Genomic DNA, 19641 nt, shown 5'->3' with positions numbered 1-19641 from the left:
TTAATCTCAATTCCCTAACCAAATGGGTAACAGTTGGTTTTGCATGAAAGTGAGCAACTATGGAGACAGCACACCCTTGTTGGGCCAACCACACAGAATTCTGTGCATGCACAACTGTCAAGTGTTTATTGCCCCAGAAGCAAGCTTCTCTAAACCTGGGGCTTCTTTCTCTCCTATTCTTCCATCTCCTGTTGGCCTACCTTCCAAATCTTTCTGATATGCCTCATGGCATTTTCATTCTCTGTTGATCTCCTAGGTTTCATTAAACTGTGTCTGTGCTGCAAGCACACCAATTATGTTTTCACTATGTTAAATCCAAAACTTAGTCATCCGTCCTTATCTTAGTTGAAGTCTCAGTACTGTCGCTACTACCATCCTTATCTAAGCCACTAACATTTTTTTTTTTTGCCTGAAATGATATAGTAAGTAGTCTATAAAACAGGTAACTCGGCTTGCATCTTGATCTGCTTGTCATAGTAACCATACTGCTCAACATAGTAACCACGGTGATCCTTATAAAACCAAAGTCAGGTAGTATCACTCCTTGACTACTTCAGGTCAGGGACCATTTTTTTTCCCCCTCTATCTCCAGTGCTTATCACTGGAACTTAGTAGGCATTCAGTAAATATTTTGCCGAGCAGTTAAAACTAAGAGAAGAAAGAGGAGGAATAAATATCCCCATCACTTGCACATCCTCTTTTAACCTCTTGAATATCTTACCAGTGCCTTCTTTTCTTCTTACCTTTACATCATTTTATCTGATAAGCAAAACCATCATCTAGGGAGGTAAGGCAGACATGTGAACTGGACCTACAGAGGTTAAGTGATGTCTCTGTTTGCAATGTCAGTGAGATTGAGGGGTTGGCCTTGAAATCAACCTTCTCCCTCCAAATAGCCAACTCTTTCTCTTATGTCATGTTTCATATCCAAGTTTGGGATCCTCCAGGCCTGACTATCCCAAGGAGTGGTTTTAATGTATATGTTGTCTTTGGAAACATCTTCTGTGAAGGCAAAAAATTTAATATTACAGAAAACCTTGAAGTGGATATGGAAGCTTGGCAGCCAGCTTGGATCTTCTTAAGAGCCTCTTTCCTTCATACCATCTTCAGATTATACATCATTAAATAGAAACTCTCTTGCACAGGAATTATTGTTGTATGCCTGTAAATAGTCTCAACCAAAATTTGTAACCTGGGAATGAAAATGGGCTATTGTCTAGGAAACCTCTGATTTTGTTATTGGTTTTTATTATTTCATTAGGTTTGTATAGTATGGAGAAAAATTGGCAGAAATCATCTAACCTATTAAAATCAGATATTCAAAAAAATTTAATCTTTTGGGGGTCTGAATTGATAATATAATGTATGGAAGTTTAAATTCTAGAAGCTGTTTCCTATATAAATTCATAGTGTAACAAGATCTGGGAGTAACATAAACTAATTTACTTTCCCTTGTAAATAATCATCTTCCTTCCGAGTTCTTGCTGGCAGAGGAAGAGGTTGTGGAACAGTGTGGGAAGAAGGAGGGAGTTGGAGTTAATTTCATTATGTGCTTCCTAGAGAATGGTTATTCAACAAAAACACTAGTAACAACAGCAACAATGAAACTCCACCACTCCAGAGTGTATGGAAGATTAATATAATATTGAAGTACATTTTAAAGAGATTTTCTATTTCCAAATTGGTAACTGTGATCATGTAGACTTTCATGATTCTTTGTGGCTGACTCTGTAATATATCCATTTGGCAGTCTCAGTTTCTGCTACATAAAATTGACCTTGATAGTTTATCCCTTCATATATGTTTGTACTATTTCTCAAACTAGGTTATTATAGGAAACTGTCTTGTTCATGTCATATCTTTATTCACACTCTCACACCTCTAAGTAATTATCTACATCTAAAAGAGGATAAGTATTTTTTAGAAATTTACTTTACATTCCAAGCAGAGTGTCTTGTCTAGGTTTGATGGTTTTCACACTCTGAAAATGGAACCTATAGCAACAAAAGTAATTTTACATATTGTCCCAAGCTTTTAAAAAAGTGATAAAAATACATTATATATGATACTTAAGTACATTTTTTAATAGAATTTATATTTCCAGATTGTTAATCGGGTGGTCCCATGTAGGTCAACAACAACAAAAAAGTGTTGTGGCATTCTACGTAGGTAGACAACAATTACCATAGAATCACATTTAGAGGAGATATAAATGAAAGTGTGCATAGTCTCACCAAAGTCATTTTCAAAGACAATGGGGCTCCTCTGCTTAGCAGTGGGGAGTTTTGATTCCACAGTTTTTTCCCAGACACTGAGAACCTGGCTTATATACGAGGATTGTTCATTCAGGCAAACGAGTAAATGAACAAATCACAGACTCACACTTTAAGGAAGCTACTTCTTTGGTATTCACAATTTTGTGTGAATAGCTACAAGACTCCATGATTTGTTCAGGGCCCTTCTGATCATACTGATCCCGTGGTCAAGCAGCCCTGACCTGCTCCATCCACTGTATGCCCTGAAATGCATCCCTGAGGTGGGAAACTGTTCTGACAGGAGCCTATGTCACATACGCATGGCCAGAAAAACATCAGAGTGCCTGGGGCAAGTATTTTGTGAGCAATGGAAAAAGGTATTTTTGTTACTAGTTATTCCAGAAGAATATTCATCCATGAAGATTCATAATCTGTAATACTTAAATACAATTTCTTTGTTTCTAATTACACGTTGTATTTTGGAAAGGCATGATAATGTTCAATTAAAAGTAACTTGTGAAATGTTTATAGACATCCTCCAGATGACTACATTTTCTATATGAAGACAGATGAATGAAATAATTTTAATCTCAAATATAGAATATATTTTTTAGAATTGAAGAGCAGAGGATCTTTCATAATAAGGCAACTTGTCACCTATGGACATTTTCAGATTATCAGATGATAAGAATATTTCATAATATTAAAAAGTGTCATTCCAATAAATAACATGGCAAGATTACAGGATACAAGCTTAATATACAAAAAATCACTTGTTTTCTATATACCAGAAATGAGAAATTGGAATTTGAGATAAAAAACACACTGCCATTTACATTAGCAACAACAACAAAATGACATACTTTGATATCAATCTAACAAAATATCTACAAGTTCTATATGAAGAAAATCACAAAACTCTGATGAAAGTATCAGCATCAGCTCATTAATTATAACCAATATACCACACTGATGCAAGATGTTGATGATAGGAGAATAACAGGCAAGGAAGGGATAGATGGGAACTCTCAGTACTTCTTGTTCAATTTTTTGGTAAACATGAAACTGCATAAAGTCTACTAAAAATAAGTCCCATTCAAGGAATATATATGGAAAATGTGATAAAAATGCATCCCAAGACATGGTACAGCATATTCAGATGATTATCTGTGAAGCAGTGTAACACAGTCGGTGGAAATCAGGTTTTAGAATCAGAAAGACTTGTATTCAAATCTGAACTCTGTAACTTGCAAAAGCAGTGTGAATCTAAGCAAGTGGCTTAATTTTTTTCTGAACCTAATTTTTATCATCTGTAGAGCTTGAATAAGAAGGACTGTCTCAGTCAAATGAGATTATGTTCACAAATCACATAGAACACTATATGGCACACTGTACCTGTCCAATAACTGATAATATCTAATCTTTAATGTATAAAGCTACACCTAAAAGCTGTCCACATTTTTAAAACTAACAGATTGAAGTCAGAAATAAGAAAGGTTATTGGAGCAAAGGAAAAGTCGTTATGCAGGAAAGGACAAATTATTCATTCATTTGACTGTACATACATTTGGAGACCATTCAGTAGATTTACTTACCTACATTTTGAAGGTTTTGCCACTCTTTCCTCTAACTCTGAAAAAAAAAAAAAAAAGAAAAAAGAAAAGAAAAAGCTTCAGAGATCTCTTTCCAAATCTCTTTTGCCTGCTCAAGACCATTATGTATATCAATACCTCATGTTTTGGAATTAATGGAGATCTTTTTCTTTATTTAAAATTTGTAAAAAGGTATACATTTACTATATGTAATGATAGAATCTTAGAGGTAGTTCTGAAGTCCTCTTCTGAGTACTTACTCTATCTGTCTGTCTATCTATATCTATCTATCTATCATCTATATTTTTATCTTAAAAGGTGACATAATACAATCTGGATGCAAGAAATTGAAAAAGATTCAATGGTCACTTTCTTTCTGGTTTTTGATGAGGTAGTTTCTGGGAGTGTTTGTCAACTCATGAAGGCAGATGTATCTCAGAGGTTTCAGGGTCGTAGAAAATGTTTGTAAGCCGGTTGATGTAAGCAAAAATTGGTCTTTGACTCCCCTTGTTTAGACTTGATATAAATTACCAAGGCATTAAATTCATGTTAACAAGTACATGCAGGTGCTATTTGTAATAGGTGCCAGTAAGAAAAACCAGAAAATATTGTTTATATTAAATGAAGTAACAAGTGTCAAGAGTTTATCTCAGTTATCCTGTATAGCAAGTATTCAATAAGTGTCATAATTTGTTTTCTGCCCTTCTCTGTGTTTATTTTAAAAGTTTGGTTGTTATCACTCACCTTTGTGCCATGGAGTGATTCAGTATCTGAATTTCCTCATTACAAAAGACGGGAGAAATCAAAGAAGGTAGTTACAAAATATCTTTGACTAAAATATGTATATTTGCTATTGTTGATGGTCTCCCCCTCACTCTAAATATAAAAATAAAATACTACAGGAAAATGAGATAAGATCCTTATAAGTTAATAGCAATTTATTACTATTTACATTTGCTTTTTATAATTATCAAAAGCTATCCTTTTATGAGAAGTATTTCTCTCCTTTGAAGCATGTAAGTCATATCCAGAAGGAAGATTTAAAAAGCCATGCAAACTTATCTTCCTTTCCTTAAATATTAGTACACTTGCATGTTGTTTTAAATTGCAATTTCTAATAACATTATATAAGAGCATCTCAATAGAGGATCAACAGTGGAATTTGGATATCCACACATCCACTTTTATTCTCAGCTACCACGTTTTTAAAGTAGGAATATTAAAAGCTCTTCTGTCCACTCTATGGAGTGTTATTGGAGAGTTAAATTTGAAAGCTTGTATATTTGCATGATCATTATTTATTCCCCCTCAAAGATAAAATGTTAGTTAATGATGGTAAAACTTACAGGAAATACAAATCATTGAAGAGTCAAATTTTATAGAAGGTAGATTTAATCTTTTAAGGTAGATTTAATCTTTTAAGACAGACCTTTATTTTTGAAATGAGTTTACATGTCTCTGAATTTTCTTTGACATGTCTATTAGTCTGTTTTCATGCTGCTTATAAAGACATACCTCGGACTGGGTAATTTATCAAGAAAAAGAGGTTTAATGGACTCACAGGTCCATGTGGCTGGGGAGGCCTCACAATCATGGTGGAAGGCAAAATGCATATCTTACATGGTGGCAGAAGAGAGAGGATGAGAGCCAAGTCAAAGACGAAACCCTTTATAAAACCATCAGATCTCCTTAGACTTATTCACTGCCATGAGAACACTATGTGAGAAACCGCTCCCATGATTCAGTTATCTCCCACAGGGTCCTTCCCACAACACATGGGAATCATGGGAGCTGCAATTCAAGATGAGATTTGGGTGAGAACAGAGCCAAATCAAATCAACACACGTGTGTATATGAGATGTAGCAAAGTCATAAGGCCGGTTTGCGAGTTTTAACTCTTTAATATGCTCATCCAATAAACTCCCAATTGTTTAGTAGTTGTAGGGCTTGAGCCTCCTGACCTAGGGCACTGGGGATACAAGGGGAAAGAAGGTGTAGCCCTATTTTTAAGCATCCTGACCTAGGGTACTGGGGATACAAGGGGAAAGAAGGTGTAGCCCTATTTTTCCACTTTTATTTTAAAGTGGAAGATGACCGTACAGAAACGTAATTATATTATAGCAAGGTGAAGCTATCAGAGTCATGTGTACACAGAATTTCTGGGCACTTGGGGAACTTGCCTTTCACTGCAACCCACTGCAGAGCCCTGATGCAACTTCATTTGGTGGCAGGGAGAGGATATTCTTTTATTTTACTTTACTTTAAGTTCTGGGGTACATATGCAGGATGTGCAGGTTTGTTACATAAGTATACTGTGCCATGGTGGTTTGCTGCACCTATGAACCTGTCATCTAGGTTTTAAGCCCTGCATGCATTAGGTATTTGTCCTAGTGCTCTCCTTCCCCTTGCCCCCCAACCCCCAAAAGGCCCCAGTGTGTGATGTTCCCCTCTCTGGGTCCATGTGTTCTCACTGTTCAGCTCCCACTTATGAGCGAGAACATGCGGTGTTTGGTTTTCTGTTCCTGTGTTAGTTTGCTAAGAATAATGGCTTCTAGGTTTATCCATGTCCCTGCAAAGGACATGAACTCATCCTTTTTTATGGCCGCATAGTATTCCATGGTGTATATGTGCCACATTTTCTTTATCCAGTCTATCATCAATGGGCGTTTAGCTTGGTTCCAAGTCTTTGCTATTATGAATGGTGCTGGAGTAAACATTCATGTACATGTGTCTTTATAGTGGAATGATTTATAATCCTTTGGATATATATTTAGTAATGGGATTGCTGGGTCAAATGATATTTCTATTTCTAGATCCTTGAGGAATCACCACACTGTCTTCCACAATGGTTGAACTCATTTACATTCCCACCAACAGTGTAAAAGTGTTCCTATTTCTCCACATCCTCGCCAGCATCTGCTGTTTCCTGACTTTTTAGTGATCACCATTCTAACTGGTGTGAGATGGTATCTCATTGTGGTTTTCACTTTCATTTCTCTAATGACCAGTGATGATGAGCTTTTTTTTCATATGTTTGTTGGCCATGAGAGGACATTCTTTAAGGAGATATCCTTTGTCCTAGTGTTTGAAATGCAGTTAAGGGTTCCACAATTGGAGTAGGGTCTGTACTAAGAAGGGCATTCTTTGCAATGGGAACAGAATGTACAGGCAAGGCAGAGAAGGGTGACACTGGCATACAGTTTTGAAATTGTAGACACGATATGTGCAAAAGATAATTGTGATCTGTCTCACTGGTTTTTAATGTACCTGTGTTGGGGTTAGAAAACCTGAATTTGCTTGCTTTTACTAATGTGATTATTGGAAACATCTACTACAGGATGTTTACCAAATGAATCATTATCACAGTTCCTGCTGTGGTTGAATTTTTTGTTTTTAACCTCAGACCTTTAGAGTGAAAAGTGTTGCTTATATTCCCACGGTCGACTCTTCAGTAGTTGTTAAGAATATCATCTTCGGTAATTGTTAAGAATTTCATCTTTCACCTGGACTTCACTCCAGTCTTTGACACCTATATCCCTTTATTACCAGAGGTATCATGATGTGGCTTAGTCTTTTGTCTACAAAAGGCAGATCATCCTGACATTTCACTACCTAAAACATTCAGGGGCTCCCCATCATCTACCGAAGTAAGTCTTATTGTGGCATGAACAACATGACCTGGCCCCAATAATTCTTTTGAACTTCCCTCCACACTTACCACTTTCTATTTTCAACGAGGTCCACCAACCTTACACCATCACAAGTTACTCATTGCCCACCGTGCCCCATGGTCCCTCCCCACCCCATACGCTATACTCTCTTGAAACTCATGCCTCTGTGCATGAAACAATGCAGCACGTTGAGATATAGGCACCTCTTGAGGGTTGGAGTCCTGGGTGGGGCAGGGGCAGAGGGAAGAGGATGAGACAGTGGAGGTAATTAGGTACGGATCAGATGATGGAGATTTGCAAATGTTGTACTAAGAAGTCTTGGTTTTATACTGCATTCATAATACTTCTCAAATATTTTGGCTAATGCATTCCAATGGGGTAAGAAGAATATCTGCCCTCCACTGTGGGTTTGGGGAGTATAGCCTGAAGTGGGCCATCACAAGTGAAAGATGTATTTATAGTATCCCTGCATGGTTTTTGGATTCTAATGTATATTCTCATACTTATTTTAATGCTGGGATAATTTTTCAATTTCTTGCTACCAAGTAAAATTGAATTTCAGAAATAAGATGTTATCCTGGGTTTTAAATTCCCCCAGCACATTGCAGGCCTCCTGAGCAATGTGTATTCCAGATTGAGGAGCACGTCTTGGTGATAGGGAACCACTGGCAGATTTTAAGACGGTGATGGCAGCAACAAACTTGTGGCTAAATGATTCAAACTTACAAAAAAATAGATTAGTACAGCTGGGATTTGGCAAAGTCGCACTAATAACTCTGATGGTAGCCCTAGAAGATGGATTACAGGCATGAGAATAGAAGAGGAAGAATCAGCTGGTCAGAGTACCAGTTGGATGGCTAGAGAAGCTATCAAGGAAAATTTCTAGTTCTTTGTTTTGGTATTTGGATAGACAGTATTATTATCTACTGAGACAGATACAAGAAAAGAAGAAGGTTTTCCATTTTGAACATGAATGATTGTGATGAATTTGGGACATACAGATGAGACATTTGGTAGGAAGCTGAATATCAGGTTTGAAGAGTGGGAGATAAGTCTATCTGTCTGTCTATCTATCTGTCTATCTATCTATCTATCTATCATCTACAACATTTTGTAATTATAAGTCTGGAAGTGGAAATTAAAGCTATGAAAGTAGATGAAATTGCTAGGAAAGTTTTATAGAATCAAAGAAAGAAATCGTTGCACGGAAAAAAAAAAGGTTCCAAAACAAAGCAGATCTAGTAGGACGAAAATAAAGACACACAAAGGAATGTTAACATTTTATATGAATTGAGAAACCTCCTAACATATTTTCTCATTTGATAGATTAAAAAGTTAAGAGTTAAAAACAGGAAATGTGTGCTCTGAGAACCTTGTTTTATTTTCTTGTTCCTGGTTGAGAGTTTTTACCATATTTTATTGATCTTATTTTATAAATAAAATTTGTTGTCTTATTAACCTTGGATCCACTGTGACATATAGCAAAGTGTTTCACTAAGAATAGTCACCTAATACAGTTTTTCAAAGAAAGGCCTGAATTAATTAACCACTTACTCTTGTAAATAAGAGAGGACAACAAGTTAGTTTTGAACAGACCAAATTAACCGGAAGACTAATACGAGAATTTTAGAAAATCATAGCAAGTGTATGTTAAAGTTTCAGTGAACAAATAAATTGATCATATGGCAAAGCTGAGTTTCAGTAACTTTTTCCCAGACACTTGTTCAAGTAGAAGGGTTATTGTTGGTAATCAAAACTTCGTTCGTTGCACCTAAAGGTCTTTTTCTCAAGCCCTCTTCAATGTCAGTGTCCCAATTCTCCAGCTTTGACACCACACCCAAGCCTGCCTTCTCCAAATGCCTATGCTTCAACATCATTCCTAGAACTCTAGTTATGTATATGAGAAGAGACAGTCAACAGTTTCAGATCGGCTTCTGTTATAAGTGGATACATGCTGTTTTAAATGGGTGACGCACTCATGACAGGGCCACCTGGTACTAGGGTTTGATCAAATTCTGTTTGGGAGTTCCAAGATGAACTAGGAATAGCACATTCTTGTACTCAGAGTGTCAGAAGATGGGTGGCCCCATTAAAGACAGCCCATTTTCTACACTACTTTTCTGTCTTTTGGGAAGGAAAAGCTGAAGTATTTAGAATGTTGCCTTGGCTTTTTCCTCAGGCATAAAATGCAGTGGGCTCCGTTCTTTGCTCTCGTTCTTTGAGGAATGATTAGGTTGAATAAGGCAGCATTTGCCTTTTTAAAATACAGGGGAACTATCCTGTGCTTCTGAGAAAATAGAAAGTGGCCTCCTGCCAACTTACTGGCCTGGTGGGTGGAAAAAGTAACACAGACCAACGTGAGGAACACATCAACTCTCTCTCCTCTGGCAGGCACCCATGATGCCTCCCCAAAAACACTGCACAGATGGCAAAGATCACCTCAGTGGCATTTCCATCAGAAATCCAAGTCTCTGTACAGGAAGCCTCCAAGAAGAGAGGATCTCAGCACACTTATGCACATGCGCATTTAGAAGTCAGAGGGCTGTGGCTGTGGCTTGCCTCTGTGTGTGGCAAGGATAGAAAGCACATCTGACTGGATGCTAATGACAGTGGTTCACGGTGTTAAAAAAGATGAGGGAGGGTCAGAGGAGTTAATCACATACGTTCAAAAAGTCTGAATGCTCAGAGGAATTAACTGGTATTCTGTAATTAATTTAAAAAAGAGACTTTTAGTTGAAAAATATGATCATAATATAGACATCAGTAGTTTGAATTCCATCCATAGTTATTACCTTCTGTGAAAACTATCTTATTGTACTAATAATGAGTTTTGAAGCAGTAAGCTAAATTCTTTTGACCAGATTTCAAAGAAAATAAATTGAGGGTGCAGAAAAGACAAAGCAGAACAAACATCTTTGATATCTTGCTTCTTACACTGCAGGCAAATGAATACCTGCTTCACAAACGCTCTTGATGATGACGATGGGTTTAGATTGTTTTGAACCAAAAAGACAATACAATATGAAATAATTTCTTTGTTTTTACAGCTTTTATGGTGTATAGGGGTGACATGGACTAAATAGCAGCATTTTGCTGTAATGATAACTCTTTGAAAAAAATACCAGCAACACATGGGCAATTTGGGGGTTCTCTGCTACCGCTAATTGAATTTTCCTCTTGAATCAGTTTCTGGCACATATCCAGAAGTACCAGCCCTGTGCATAGGTGACGAAAGATGAAGTGCCCTAAGTATCCTACCTGATTTTCTCATCTCCCACAGTGTACCTCATAGCACTTTTCTCCTGTAATTGAACATAATTTACCTATGAAACCAATGTATAAGAAATCAGAGTTATGTCAGGTTATCTTTTTAAAATTATTTATCTATTTATAGAGGCTGGGGTCTCACTATTTTTTGCAGACTGATCTTGAACTCCTGGTTTCAAGCAGTCCTCCCACCTTGACCTCCCAAAGTGCTAGAATTATAGGCATAAGCCACCGCCTCCAGCCAATCAAATTAGCATAAACAGGCAGAGTGGTTTTCATTTCTGTGAGATGTAACAGTGACCAAATTGAATGAATTAATGTTATTAAAGAAAGATATTTTTAATATTATGGTGGGAAGGAGAGAGGATCACAGAAGCTAGTAAGTGATCTCCCAAGCACTGTGCAAAGGTGGGGAATGGGGGCCAAGGGACTATCAGAATTCCAGTCCCATTGTGGCACTGGTTGCCTTAAGCTATCTTAGACTAATGCTATTATGAACTTAATTGAGGTAACTTTGTTTCCTCTCATGCCAAGCTGCTCAGTCAACCTTCTGTTTCTGATGTGGCTTTTTATATTGGGGAAGAGGGCTGGGTATGCTGCCTCAAATATTAGGGACTTTGCGACAGACCTGTACGTAGTTGTATTCTGGTTTTGTACACCTGCTTGTCAGTTTGATTCTTGTGAGTTCAGACTGAGAGCTTGTATTCATTCTCAGTACTCTGGAGCATTCAGCTTTGGAGCCTGAAATGCCGAGGGTGAATATGCTATTGCTATGAGGAAATGTGGAGGTGGCCAGCCGATCTTTCTCTGCTGATGCTTGGACACATTGCTGTTGGCCAAGATAAAAACCATTTGCACTTTTGCCATAGCCATTTAGGTTTCTCTGTTGTTTGGCAAAGGTGGAGATGTTGGTTCTAAAAGTGAGCTTCATATGTTTCCAGGAAGAATAGAGAGTTTAAAGAAATTAGGAGAAATAGACTTCATCGACTGATACAACTTCAGCCAATGTGCAATTGTATGTGTATATGCTAGGTTTCACGTTGCGACACACTTGGGAGTTATAGAACTTATCTCATCCAGTTTTGTTAGACTCAGCTCTTTAAACATATGGTGCAATAATTATAGAAGTACCCACAATTAAGGGGTAACCTGACATTTGTGCCTTATCTGAGTCCAGTCCTGTTGGCTGTGTGTTTCTCTCTAGCTCTGAGCCACGGGGAGGAAGCAGACACAAAGAAAGTGGAGCACTGTGTTTAACTGGGGTTGGAGTTTTACCAAATGAGCACACAAAGAGAGCAAACCACCATGGAATCAAAGGTGTGAGCCAGTGAGCACTTCTGATGATTGACCATGGATTTGAAGTGGGGAAAGAGGAAAGGAGGGATGTGAGAAGGGTGGGGTACAGCGGAATGGTGTAGGAACAATGGACTGTCAGTCTCGGGAGGCTGAAGGACTGATGGCGGTATGGTGCTACAGGACTGGATTGGAAAGATGGGAGGTAAGGGTGGGAAAGTAGGTTGGTTGAAACTGAGAAAAATTGTGGGCCCTGAAACCAGACACACATGAGTCCAAAACCACTCCCTGACACTTGCTATGTGATGATACTAGTTGCTTCTTCTTTCTTTGCCTGAAGCTTTTTTTTTTTAATTTCTAAGATGGAAATAGTAATATCTAATTTATAAAAAAAAGCTACAAAGATTAAGTGTTGTAATGGTTGTAAAGAACCTAGCACAATGAATAGCAAGTATTTGATACTTTTAGTAAATGTCAACTCTTGCATTTCTACTACACAATAAAGGCCTTGAAAGCAGGAGCCTCTCTCTCTCTCTCTCTCTCTCTCTCTCTCTCTCACACACACACACACACACACACACACACTCTCTCTCTCTCTCTCTCTCTCTCTCTCTCTCTCTCTCTCTCTCTCTCACTCAATGCCATAAATATCTGCTGAAAAAGAGTACGGAGCTGGGCCCTGGTGCTTTGGGGATATGTGAATTCAGATCATGAGTTTGAATCACAAGCTTCTCAGGGATTCTCCCAACAGCTTGAGTCCAGGATGGATTGAGATAGGGGTGGGTGGGTAGGAGGACCATCAAGACAGTAGGTGAGAGTTGGTGAAAAACAACAAGCTTTCTTACTCTTAAAATCTGGTTTTCATCGACCATAATTCCCTCAACTGGCTGGGCGTAGTGGCTCATGCCTGTAATTCCAGCACTTTGGGAGGCTGAGGTGGGTGGATCACGAAGTCAGGAGTTCAAGATCAGCCTGGCCAACAGAGTGAAACCCTGTCTCTACTAAAGATACAAAAAAATCAGCTGGGTGTGGTAGCAGGCACCTGTAATCCCAGCTACTCAGGAGGCTGAGGCAGGAGAATAACTTGAACCTGGGAGCCGGAGGTTGCAGTGAGCCGAGATCGTGCCATTGCACTCCAGCCTGGGTGACAGGGAGAGACTCCGTCTCAAAAAACAAAAAAGGAACTCCGAACAACTCCCTCAACTGTAATTTGAGGGAAACCTATGGAACCTGAAAGTTCTGATGAGCGGTGTTTTTAAAAAACATGTAATAAAACAGTGTGTTTCCTGCTGTTGTTTTGAGGAGTCCTTAACAGAGAAATGCTCTGTGGGGTCCTTGGAGAATTTTTAATATATTAATATCATAAGGAGGCATTTCTTCAGTTACTCCCTGATGAGGTCAATGGAGTCAGTGGACACTTTCTGGAAGTTCCTGAGGCTGAGGGACAGGACAGAGGGTGGGTACTGTGCCCTTGTGCTTTGATTTCAAGTTCTCTCTTTAGTAATCAGGTCACTCAACAGTCTCCAAACTTTGTAACCAACCTTGCTGGAGATGCTCAGTCTTAGACTCAGTAATGAGACACATTGAGACATGTTTATGACACATGTCAGAGGTACTCATTTTGGGGAGAGGAATGAGGCGTCATTATGACAAGACAAAACAAGAGGGCCAAATAAATAGAACACCAATCAGTAAATGGAGGATATGTGGAAGCGTCGCACTTTGAGAGAGAATATTGAGGAATTCAGGGTGGGATTAGTTGTCAGGGAATGAAGACGATAAGGGCAAGAATTCTACACACACAGAGTAACGTGCTTCAAGAAAAGGAGCAGATCCATTTCACTCATGCTTTAGTTGGTAAAAAATGTTGATGGCAGGACTGTCAAATTGTTCCACAATGATCTTATAATAATTCAAAACATGGTCTTTGAGGTCATCAGCAGGTAGGATGAGGGCAGTAATCAACACCCGGTGAAAGAAGAAAGGTGTGGAGAAAAGAACCCTGGAGAACTTAGGAGGAAAGGATGCTGAAGAAGGGTATCAAAAAAGAAAAAAGTGAGAAACATGAGACCATTGAAGGGAATGCTGGAGGCAGCCTTAGGGAAAGGGAGGGCAGAGAAGGCCAGAGCTAGGCTTCTTGGTGAGGAAGTTTAACCCCGTTCCTGGTAAGACAATCCAGCAATTCTGTGCTACATCTGTCAGACACTCATTATGTCTAACACGCCAATGACTGGTGGTTTTATTACATCAAACTTCAATCAAGGCTGTTTAGGAAGATACCTAAGAGAAAAAAAAAGGATCAAGGCTGCAATAAAAATGAACCCAGCATTGAATAGTTTTGTATTTTTTTCTAACTGTTATGTGCATTACCTCGAAAAAGCAGCGAAAAGATTGATGTGCCAAAAGTGGTACAGAAAACACGTCAACATTCAAAGAATAATTAATGACAAGTGCTTCAGTTTTAACACCACAAATTAAAGTCAGTACCAGTCTTCCCTAGTTCTTCTCAAGGGAGCCCAGGATCTCCATCCCCTGGATACGGCTGTGCCTGCTGCCTGTCCTGACATTGCTCCAGGCTGCTAGTTTCATGAAAGCTTCATTACCATGATTCTGAATCTGGTGTCTGTCATATCTGAGTAAATCACCCAGATATGAATCTCATGAACTCATCGTACTGAGAAATCTTCTGGGCAATCTTTTTTTTTTTTTTTTTTTTTTAGTTATGCCATCCAGGCTGGAGTGCAGTGGCAAGATCTCAGCTCACTGCAACCTCTGCCTCCTGGGTTTAAGCATCCTGCCTCAGCCTCCCAAGTAGCTGTGATTGCAGGCATGCATCACTGCTAATTTTTTTTTTTTGTAGAGACGAGGTTTCACCATGTTGGGCAGGCTGGTCTTGAACTCCTGACCTCAAGTGATCCACCTGCCTTGGCCTTTCAAAGTGCTGGGATTACAGGCATGAGCTACCACACCCAGCCAATCTTCTGTGATTTTCTAATTTTCACTTTTATATAGAACAGGTTTTTACTCTTTAAGACTTCACTGTGGCTGGACCCCTGAATTACACTGAGGTCTGATGAGCTAAGTTCCTGATGCAGTTGATGCACTTCCTGCTCCTCGCCACCTTCTTGTCCTCCGGGATTAACATTCTCATATCCATCCTCATCTTCCTACCCTCCCCCACCAGGTGAGAAAGATTCAGCTCTCCATCTGGCTAACTGGCATTCACAGATAGGTTCCTGATTCCCTACCATGGAGAAGATTGCTTGCAAGAGAAACCCAGCATTATAAACTTGAACTTTCAGAAGGGTCAGTTAGACAAGCTGGCTGTGACATGAGGGTTAGTTAGGGAACTTGAAATGTAATATTCTTTCTGGCGCAGATAATTCTGTTGACCTCCAGGCTGTATGACTTAAGACAGCAATGGACAGTTTCCAGACCCCACTTGCAAGTGGGCAGGGTCAAAGCTTCTAATTCTGCTTGGCTGAGTCAATTATTAGTGCCCAGATGGGTGTGGCTGAAAACACAGCTGGCAGGTAATCATTAGGGGATGTTGGGATGGGTCTGTGACAGGCTGCAATTGACAGCTGTGGTTCAGATTCACATGGGCGGGCACCACTTCCCCTAAGGACCATGCAAGCCACACCATCTTATATCATGTTGTTTTGTTGTGTGTGTTTATTTCTTTTTCGTTATCATTTAGATTTTATAAAACTAGACATACAGATTATTGACCCAAAGCTTGTTTACCCTAGAATGGTTCTGGTTGCTGCGTTCCACCTTGCCAAGGACCCTTAGGTGGGGCTGCTAGATGAGTCAGCTGAGTTTACCTGCTCCTCACACATTGTGACTTAGGCTGTTGTCACCTCTGCAGGGCCTGCCATGGAAATGTGGTTAGCTCTTGATCCCAGGCTGTTACAGATATATACCTCTTCTTGCTGTTCTTAGAAGCAGCCTCATGTACAGCTTTTGGCTAGGACCTAACAGTCATCATAAAAGATTGACCCTATCACTGTTGCTAACTGTCACTAACCTCCAGCATATCCCAGCACCCAGATTCCCTGTTCCTCATTTGGAAGAGGAGGTGGAGAGCGGTTGGCCACCAAGGATAACAACACTAAAGCTGCCATCACTCTAAAAGATGTAACCATTACTTTCTATAGGCATTGAGCTCAGTGGCTGTAAATGAAGTTATTTATTATCCTTAATCATGATTATGTAAGACAAATTCTTCCTTTTAAACTCTCTTAATGAAATAGAAACATTTAACTACAACTACCAGCTCTGTTCTCTTCTTCCTTCCCATCTTCCCTTCTCTTTCCCTCTTCCCCATCTTCCTTTCCTTCCATCCTTCTTCCTTTCTTTCTCAATTTGAAATAAATAAGTTAGAAATTTGAGTCACTTCTTTGCATGGACAAAATGTTTCAGCAAAAAACTAGAAATCTCTGGTCTAGATTATCCCTATTTATAACATGTCTTTAAAACCCTTGGAATCCATCTGTTATCCATCTGTCATCTATCTATCTATCTATCTATCTATCTATCTATCTATCTATCTATCATCTATCTATCATCTATCTATCCTCTATCCATCCATCTGTTCATTCTTCATCTGTATTTCTAGAGAAAAATCTATGCTTTCAGATTTTAAGTTTTAATTAGATATTATTTAAAAAAACATTAATCTAAAGCAACATTTAAGAAAGGTTTAGTCTTAACATTACCTGCATTGAGGAACCTGAGGTGTTTGCTAAAAGTACAGGAATCTGACTGCAGGCTGAGAATCAATATTACCAACAAGATTGCCACCCCTCCCCCAACATTTTTAGGCACATAATATTCTGAGAACCCTGTATGTGAAGACTTTGAAACCACAATATATCATACAATGTAAATGACTATTTTGAAGTGGTAGCTAAGTGATGCTGAGGGATAAACATACCTCTGGGACCTACCTCAAATCCCTTGTAGATATTATTAGTATGAGTGAAATAAAAAGGGAATGTTATAAATAAATGAATATATGAAAATATCTTTAAGTAGCTACATATCAATTTATTATATATATCTGATTTGAATGCTCTGTCCTACCCATTCTTCAAAGAGATTAAAACCTCCTTCCCATTAAAATTTGCCAGCCTGTTAGAGCCCATCAAGCTATCTGTCTTTTAGAATAATAATACTTTTTCAAATTTACCAGTATTTTTCAAAATATATTCTAAAGAACTCTAGGTTCATGAACTATCTCTACTACCATGAAACAAACAAACAAACAGTGAGACACATTTGCAAAATTTCAGTTCATGTAAATTATGAAAACACTACAAATTATGTAGCCACTATGTGAGCTCCGTAGTGCACATTAGCTTAGTACAGGTTATGAGTAGTCTCAAAATAGGAAAATTTTAATTTTTTTAAACCAGAATTTCTAAAACTTATTTGACCAGGGAATCTTTTAAAAAATCATATTTATCAATTTCTCTCTTTTTCTCTCTCAAAGCTGGTTGTATATTTTTTTGCCATTTAATTAGTGAAGACTTGAATTATCTTTTGTGTGTGTGGGGGTGTGTGTTTTGTTTTGTTTTTGTTTCTCCATGTTAGTCAGGCTATTCTTGAACTCCCAACCTCAGGTGATCCGCCTGCCTCGGCCTCCCAAAGTGACGGGATTACAGGTGTGAGCCACCACGCCCGGCCTGGATTATCATTTAATTATTTGTTAAGCCTTCATGAATAATTATATGCACTCCATATATGCATATGTCATGTGGGATTACGTGTTTTTATTTGTTTGAGTGGATTATTCTGGTTTTGCCTGTTAGCAGGGCTGTTGCTAAATGTCCGCATAGTCTTTTCTGACAGCAGTGGACTTTCTTCATGCCAGTGAACTAGGATAAGCAGGCCTTGAGACAGAAAATGAAAATATGGTTGGCAGGCTCTAGGAAAGAAGAGGAAGAACTCCATTACCTTGGGTCTTGCTATGTCTTATGCTTTTACATTATCATTGTTATAATGATGATAATATTAATGCTACTCATTATGCAGTTATGCTCTGTGATGTGGCAAGTACTTGTTATTTCTTTTAATTCTGAAAACAACCCAATAAGGAAGGCATTACTAATGCAATTTTCAGAGGATTATAACTACTCACATTTGAAATTGACACAGAAATATAGTAAAGCTGGGATTTGAACTCATTTCTAACTGGCCTCAAAGCCCGTGATTGTAACCATTCTGTCCATTGCCTGCTGAATCTAGAAGTTCTCAACTGTACTTCCAAGGTGGTAAAGTTTATAGGTAGCCTTTTCCATATGATATGAGGCTAGGAGCTAGACAGGGAGGTGACTCCCCAAGCTGAGGATAAATACATATATACTCTAAATCACACCATCGCATGCCAGGGCTTGCGTGTGTGTGTGTGTGTGTGTGTCTTTCTCTTTTGTTAGCCCTTAGCTGTTAATAAACCTCCCTGAAACATTTAGGCTTTACCTCAGTTTCACACTGAATAAGTAAAGAAAAGGTGAGGTGACCATAAATGGACTGTAGAGTTCAGGAGGGAACAGTCCTTCTCCCTCTGAATGGCCAGTGTTGTGATCATCAGCTAAGGCTGACAAGAATTAGAAGAATGTTGGAGAAAAGATTGGTGCCTGCAAAGGTCGACTGCTTGATCAGTACACCCATCTAATGTCTAGCATTTATTTTTAAAAATTTAGCACTAAAAATATATCCTCTATAACAGATATTTAGTAAACTAATACTTTAAGGGAGGGAGGACCATTTTAATCATTCCTTTTAAGATTCCATAATGGTTAGCATGGTAGCTTGTTCCAGGTAAGTGTTACATAAATACTGGTTAATAAGAGAGACTGAGCCTCTCTGCAAGTTAAGGAAGGAGGGTACTGGGGCCAAAGACAAACTTCACTCAGCACATTGCATGTGCCAGAGTGCAATTTTAGGATTAATGATGAAATATAAGATCATTATTTTTGATGTATACTCATTTGCTTAGGGTATATAGCCTAGTTAAGTTTTTGGTTGCTTATCAATTAAATAACATTTTGCCTTTTACATGGTATCATTTAACAGCAGGCTACTAATCAGAATTTCATTGAGCTTTCAATTGCATGATATAGTGAGACCTAAAATGGATATAATTTCAGGAAGTTGTTTTACCAGATTATTTTTGGCCTGAGAAGGATATCCACAAAACAGTTATTTGTAGCTTCTATTATATTGAATGGTTTCTACTTAATTAAAATTGTGTCTCTAGCCTAGAAATTATTTTCTAAGAAATGCTTTCTTGCTAAATAAGATTGTTATATACAGGAGAACTAACTCTATCTACTAACTGCTGCTGCTTACTGAGGAGAAAAATATATTCCATAAGTTTCAAATAAAATGTTTTTAGGTTCCAGTCAAATGCCATCATCTCCTGAGATGACTGAGATGATACGTATTGCCCTAAAGAAGTCAGGAATGAACTGCTTCAAGGTTCACACATATGTGGCTCACATCTGACACTGGCTAACACTGGAATCAGCATGGCCCTGTGGATAAAAATAATAAACA

The 19641-nt window shown here is 38.5% G+C and overlaps 1 protein-coding gene and 1 long non-coding RNA gene across 16 annotated transcripts in view; one reads left to right on the top strand and one right to left on the bottom strand.

Moving 5' to 3' along the window:
• Window positions 1–19641, top strand: part of LOC103788360 (uncharacterized) — a 413224-nt gene that overhangs the window by 106431 nt on the left and 287152 nt on the right. The window lies entirely within an intron of this gene.
• Window positions 1–19641, bottom strand: part of KLF12 (KLF transcription factor 12) — a 653112-nt gene that overhangs the window by 584840 nt on the left and 48631 nt on the right. For all 12 annotated transcript variants that reach the window (XM_078347015.1, XM_078347211.1, XM_078347076.1 and 9 more), the window contains exon 2: window positions 3851–3887. The gene's annotated coding sequence lies outside the window, so the exon portion shown is untranslated. The remainder of the gene's footprint in view (window positions 1–3850; window positions 3888–19641) is intronic.

This window comes from Callithrix jacchus, chromosome 1 (assembly GCF_049354715.1).
Source record: "Callithrix jacchus isolate 240 chromosome 1, calJac240_pri, whole genome shotgun sequence".
Lineage (NCBI taxonomy): Eukaryota > Metazoa > Chordata > Mammalia > Primates > Cebidae > Callithrix > Callithrix jacchus.
This window is presented reverse-complemented; position numbering and strand designations above follow the sequence as displayed.